The sequence below is a fragment of the Sinocyclocheilus anshuiensis genome, unplaced genomic scaffold (assembly GCF_001515605.1).
Source record: "Sinocyclocheilus anshuiensis isolate Anshui unplaced genomic scaffold, SAMN03320099.WGS_v1.1 scaffold1568, whole genome shotgun sequence".
In the NCBI taxonomy this organism is placed as follows: Eukaryota; Metazoa; Chordata; class Actinopteri; order Cypriniformes; family Cyprinidae; genus Sinocyclocheilus; species Sinocyclocheilus anshuiensis.
This window is the reverse complement of record NW_015554307.1, coordinates 385355-391431: the sequence shown is the minus strand read 5'-3', so window position 1 is coordinate 391431 and position 6077 is coordinate 385355. Positions and strand designations below refer to the sequence as shown.

The 6077-nt window shown below is 34.8% G+C and overlaps 1 protein-coding gene across 1 annotated transcript in view; it reads left to right on the top strand.

The window, feature by feature from the left end:
- Positions 1-337: 337 nt before the first annotated feature.
- Positions 338-6077, top strand: part of LOC107671347 (gamma-aminobutyric acid receptor subunit rho-3-like) — a 20022-nt gene continuing 14282 nt past the window's right edge. Inside the window, exon 1 of the mRNA XM_016464241.1 lies at positions 338-372. The gene's annotated coding sequence lies outside the window, so the exon portion shown is untranslated. The remainder of the gene's footprint in view (positions 373-6077) is intronic.

Sequence of the window (6077 nt, the reverse complement as noted above, 5' to 3'; positions counted from 1 at the left end):
TGTGTGGTGAATGAAATGTGAAGAAAATTAGTTTGTTAGTTGAAAAATAGTCTTCAAGCGAACTGAATGAAATTTCAACATCTCTCTTTGCTGTTTAGTTAACTGTCCAACAAAGTTCCAGAGACTGTTAAACAGACTTTACCAAACTTTCATGTTTCAAACATAACCTGTTTTCATTTTTATTATAGTTTCAACTGGCACCTATTTCACAGGGTTTTCCTGTGTCTTCAACATCACCAGAGTACCTTGATATCACTTTCCATTTTATTTTTAGCATAGGCCTACCCTTAACAATTAAAAGCCACTTCCTAAATGACATTATCATACAGGAAGTGACATTATTTTGGAGGGAAAACAATAGCACAAACATTAGTAAGTAAAACTGTTTTTTTTTTTTACTCATTCTGTGATTGTGTGGTCATATTTGGTTAAAGAGTAATGCTTGATAAAATTACAGAGACCTCAATGATACATTCAAAATTGTAAAAGTTAAATGAGAAACCCTAACATAACATAACTCTAAATCACTCACTGAGAAATGGCATTTAAACTTGTTATTGCCTTCTTGTTGAGTTCCATCATGTTCATTTTATTTGTCATTGTGAAAATAATCAAGTTGTATTGAATAAAGTGCCTACTGCTTAACCATAATTATGAAAGTCTGATATACTCTTATAAAATAAGATATTTTTTACGTAACAAATCTCAAAAGGTGCAGCAGAACAGAAAAGGTGGAACAGAAATGTCCCTTTTATAAAACAGCAACAATGATATTATAGTGTTCATAAAAAAATAATAAAATATATTAATATTAATAATAATTTTCTCATTAAATAATCTTTTGCCAAATATTATGGTTCTTTATTAGGCCATTTACAGTTGCTATGGAACTGGTACAAATTAGCCACCAATTTGCCAAAACGTAAGATAGTTAATTGCATAAAGAGTGTTTTGGATTTCAGAGTCAGACTCAGAACTATATGCTTCTTTAAAAAGGGAAATACTGTTGTTTGTGATTTTAACTTAATTTTTAAAGTTAGAAATGTTGTGCAAGTTAATGATGGTGGTTTACAGGGTATAACATGCTCTCACCAGGCTTTAGTGTGATGTTGACTCTTGTATTGTCTTTATGTTTGGCCTCTATGTTGCTGACTCTCGTATGGACCTCATGTTTGGTCTGTGTGATGTTGACTCTTGTATGGACCTCATGTTTGGTCTGGTGAGCAGAGAGGATGCAGGTGTAGGTTCCAGTGTGCTCTAGACTCAGCGGGTTGTGTAGCTGTAGTGAGCCATCTCCACCTCGACCCCTGGGAGTCACCAGTCGCACCTTCTTCCAAACGCTGGAGCTCCGCTGTGTGAGGCTGTCATAGGTGTAGATGGTTGAGGACTTGTGTTCTTTGATGAAGGACCATGTCAGTGTGAAGTTCTGCAGGTTCCATGGGGCCACACAAGGGATGATGAAGTCCTGACCTTCCACGCTGAATATTTCTGTTTATTAGAAAATTGGTTAAAATAGTATCTAGGTGCCATTTGAAAAGGTCAGAGACATTGTGATACATGATATTCTCTCATCTGCATGTAATTGTTTGGTCGGTCACGGAAATATTTGGTGATGCAATGTCATGTAATAATAATGATGATGAAATGCAATGTAACGCGTCCAGACATGAGTTGGCTCGATGAGATCAAATCTTTCTCCTGCAGTGATGCTCTCCATGTCTGAGACCTGTAGAATGATTGGACGAGGCAGATGTAGGTCAGATCTTTCAGCTTCTTGAGCTTGCTCTCCACCGAGTACAGGCCTTGTTTGTCAGCCGTTTTGCGTGTGAAGGGTTGGAAGGAATCAGGTAGACTGGCTGGCTCTGTGAACAGGTTTACACGGGGAGCAGGGTAGACGTCTCGACTGGAGCATATGACTTCCTCAAAACCACTGAGACGTGTTGTCTCCAAGCTCACTGACTGGATAGGGGCTGGAATGACAGAGTCATTTGTTGTTTTTGTTATTTGTGGTGTCATTATCATTTTCAAGTCATGATTACTGTAGCAATTTTATTTTATTTTTGAACATTTTTAAAGCTTTAGAAGCACAAACCCAATGCTTTGTGTTGTTGGGGATATAAAATATATAAAATATTCGTGCATTTATTCATTTCCTGGCCAGGTGTCTAGTTTGTAGGACATTTCATTTCCTAAAACTTTTTTTGTCCCACATTTGGCATAATAATAATAATAATAATAATAATAATTATTATTATTATTATTTTTTTTTTTTCTGACAGGGATTTTGTGGCAGATTATAAGCAACTGTACTATGTGATAAGTAATTATACATAGATGTTAGATGTTTTTCTAAAACTGTCACCCAGGATGTAATTCATACGATTACATTTATTTTATTTATCTGCAGCTGCCATGGTAATTGCTGCTTAAAAGTAATTTATTATTATTATTATTATGCCAAATGTGGGACAAAGCTTAATGATTTTTGTTCTTTTTATATTATTTTTTAATTTATTTTATTATTATTGCTAGAATGCCAGAAAATTAAACACAAAAAAGTAACGGCGTGTCTATTTACACTAAGCGCAAATAGCTCGCCTTGTTGGCAGAGGCTATTTACACTAACTCCACCCACCAACGTCTGATTGGGATAGTCAACACTAAAAAGACGCTCGTCAAACATCAGTTTCAGAGGCATAGATGGGAAGGCGCACGTGATCGACCCGATTGCCAAACTTGTTTTCTCCCTTTTCAAATCTCATATCGCATCGGAAAGGCATTTATTTTCAATAAAAATGAAGGAAATAATCAAAAAGTTGAAAATAAAGTATCGGGTAGGGTTAGGGTAGGTGTAGGGAGGGCTTTATTGTCCCAATAAGGTGGCATCCATTTAATAATTTGAATTAAAATGATAATTTACACTCAATACATTATTATTGCGTACTGTTTTATAATGTACTATAATATTGAGGTACAGATAATTGCTACTATTTGCAATAAGTAGTATAAATAGCAGAAAATCTTGCTCTTTTAACAGTGTAAATAGAATCTATAGCTATTTGCACTTAGTGTAAATAGCATATCGTTAAAAAATACCGCTATTTTCACTTAGTGTAAATGGAATCCATAGATATTTGCACTTAGTGTAAATAGCATCTATCGCTAAGAAAATATGCTATTTGCACTTAGCATAAATAGAATCTAATTGCTATTTACACAGTGTAAATAGCATCTATCGCTATTTGCACTTAGTGTAAAAAGCATCTATCACTATTTAGACTTAGTGCAAATAGCCGCTGCCAAAAAATAAACTGTATTTTCAAGCCTCGTATAGCCTATTTATTTTGAGATCTTGGTTCACAGTCCATTTGTGTTGGAAAAAGTTAAAAAAAAGCATAATTCTTCAAGAGTTTCAGGCCCTGTTTTGCCGTATATCAATGAAAAGGGCCTTTAGCAAATAGTTGCAGGTCACTACGTGATATAAGATATGTCACATGGTCACTACTGACCCTATATATGAAGTATAATCATTTCATTTATGATTGCTAAACTCTTGAATATAAACTGTGACAGCCCACCTTCCACCTTGACTATGATGAAGTGCTCGGTAGTTTCTCGAATGCTGGTGACAAGGCACCTGTACTTCCCCCTGTCCTGTGGGCCGCACTTCTGGATATGAAGAGATGCATTACCAGAGGAAATCATTTCGGTGAATAATGATGTCCTGCTGTTGTAGTGCTGATCCGCCTGATCTAATCGGCCACTCCCCTGTATATAACTCTGGATCGGGACATTTTGTCTGAACCAGTATATGATCTCATCTCCAGCTGCTTCAAAGACACAGGGTAGGACACAGTCTTCTGAGAGCGTGCAGGTTAACTGAACATCTAGAGGTGTGGTAAAGAGGAAAATGTGAGATTTTAAACACTAAAAGAAAGTGATTTCTCTCTACTTTGTCTCGTCTAATCTTCAATCATATTGAAGGGTTCATTTGTATCTAAAACTGTTTAAATGGATCGAATAGTTAAGTATCATTCATGGGAGGGCACGATCTGTTCTTGTTTTTGGAGTCCATCTTGAGATCTCCAATTTGACCTGAAACTATTTAGGTCGTAGGTCAAAAACAGAGCTGAAATGCTGGTTTCCCTGGTGATGATAAACATCAGGCAATTAATCAGACCAATGTTTTGTCTGTCACACTTTTGTTTTGAGTCCTTGGTCTGATTTTACTAAAAAGAGTGCGAGAATTTCTACACTTACTCTTATCTTAAGAACAACAATCATTTAAATGTTTAGCAAATATGTCTATTAATATAAGTCACACAGATGGAAAAACTCTGCTATAGGTCTCAGCAATGTTTCTTTTAGTTTAATAATTTCATATTTCAAACCATGTAATGACCTCATGGTATGTCTGAGACAATTAATTGTTCAGTTTAGAGCATGGAAGCATATGAAAAATCTTCTAGAGAACTTGAACTACACCGTTGGCCTACAGAAGTGAAGGTTTTATGTTATGGCTACAACCTGGAGTTTTCCCATTTGTATCAGCAGCAATCCACAATAATATTAGACAAATCCAAGAATGCACTGCTGTCATTGCTCTCTCTTCTTGAAGGCTTGAACTACAGTGGAAAAAAACAATGGTCATTTACTGTATTTATTAACATCAGTCATTTTTAACTAGATACAGTAAATGCTGCTTTCAGGTGCAACATCAGATTGATACTAATTGATACTTGACAAATACATTTTCCAGAGGCTTCACACAAATGTTTAACCCAGAGAACAATAGATTCAGTTTGGGTGAGCAAGTGAATCAAGAGAGACAAATTATATTCGATTGGATATTGGAAGTGCGTATATGAAGAGTTTGACATTGCCCTTCAGTTTTATGATCTTAACATTTTACATTAAGCTTGAGCGTAGTCTTGTTTTTGTTTTGTGTGAAGTCTGTTGATCACATTCTCTCTTTGTAAGTGGAATCTTCCGAATCAAGATCACTCTTGATAACGGAACATTTGTAGGCACAAATCCCCTACCGAAATTAAATTGAACAAAACAACTCACACACCTTTATATAGGAGCACAAGAAGCGATTAAATTAAAATGGCTAATTTGACACACTTTAGAATAAAACAAATCTCAAAAGCAGATGATAATAATAAAATGTCTCTCTGGTTTCTTTGTTGTTAGTAGTTAAATAGAAAAGTAATGTCATACTGTCTCAGGCTTTCTAAGGCTTTAACCATTTATTATTTGTTGTGTTGTGGTTGATATGATTTAAAAGGCATACTCACGTGCATGTGTTTTGATTGTGGAGGGAAGTCTCGTCTCTGGCAGAGAACTAGACTGTGACTAGACTGACTAGGTTATTTTAGAATACACACTCCCATAGTATCAGCATAGTCCTGCCACTTTGTGCTGATACATGAAAGGGTGGAGTTTCTGAACACTTCATGACTTCAGGAAAAAAATACAGTAGTCATTCTATGAATATTATATTTTCAGCCATTGCTCCAGTCTTCAGTGTCACATGATCCTTCTGAAATCATTCTAATTTGCAATCAGTGTTAAAAAAATATATATAAATATTTTATATAATATAAAAGAAAAATATTTTATTTTATTATATAAAATAAAATAAAATAAAATAAACACCCTGATTTGCTCCAGTCTTCAGTGTCACATGATCCTTCTGAAATCATTCTAATTTGCAATCAGTGTTGTAAACAATTATGCTGCTTTATATTTTTTGGAAACAGTGATGCATGCCTGATGGTTTCATTGATGAATAGAAAGTTCAAAAGAACAGCATTGTAATATCTATGATTGTAAGTACTGTACTGATGTCTTTCAAGAAAAAAAACCATTTAAACTGTAATGTACATCATGTAAACGTTATCAAAATTTAATGAATGGCTTAATGATTTAATGATTTGTTTTCACTTGTTGGGAATGGCACTAAGAGTAAAAAAAATAAACCCTCAATATTCCTATGAAATGTTCCCATAAATGTCTGTTAAATAATTACTCTTTTTATTGCAATGCTTGATGTTTTACAAAAAATAGGTGTT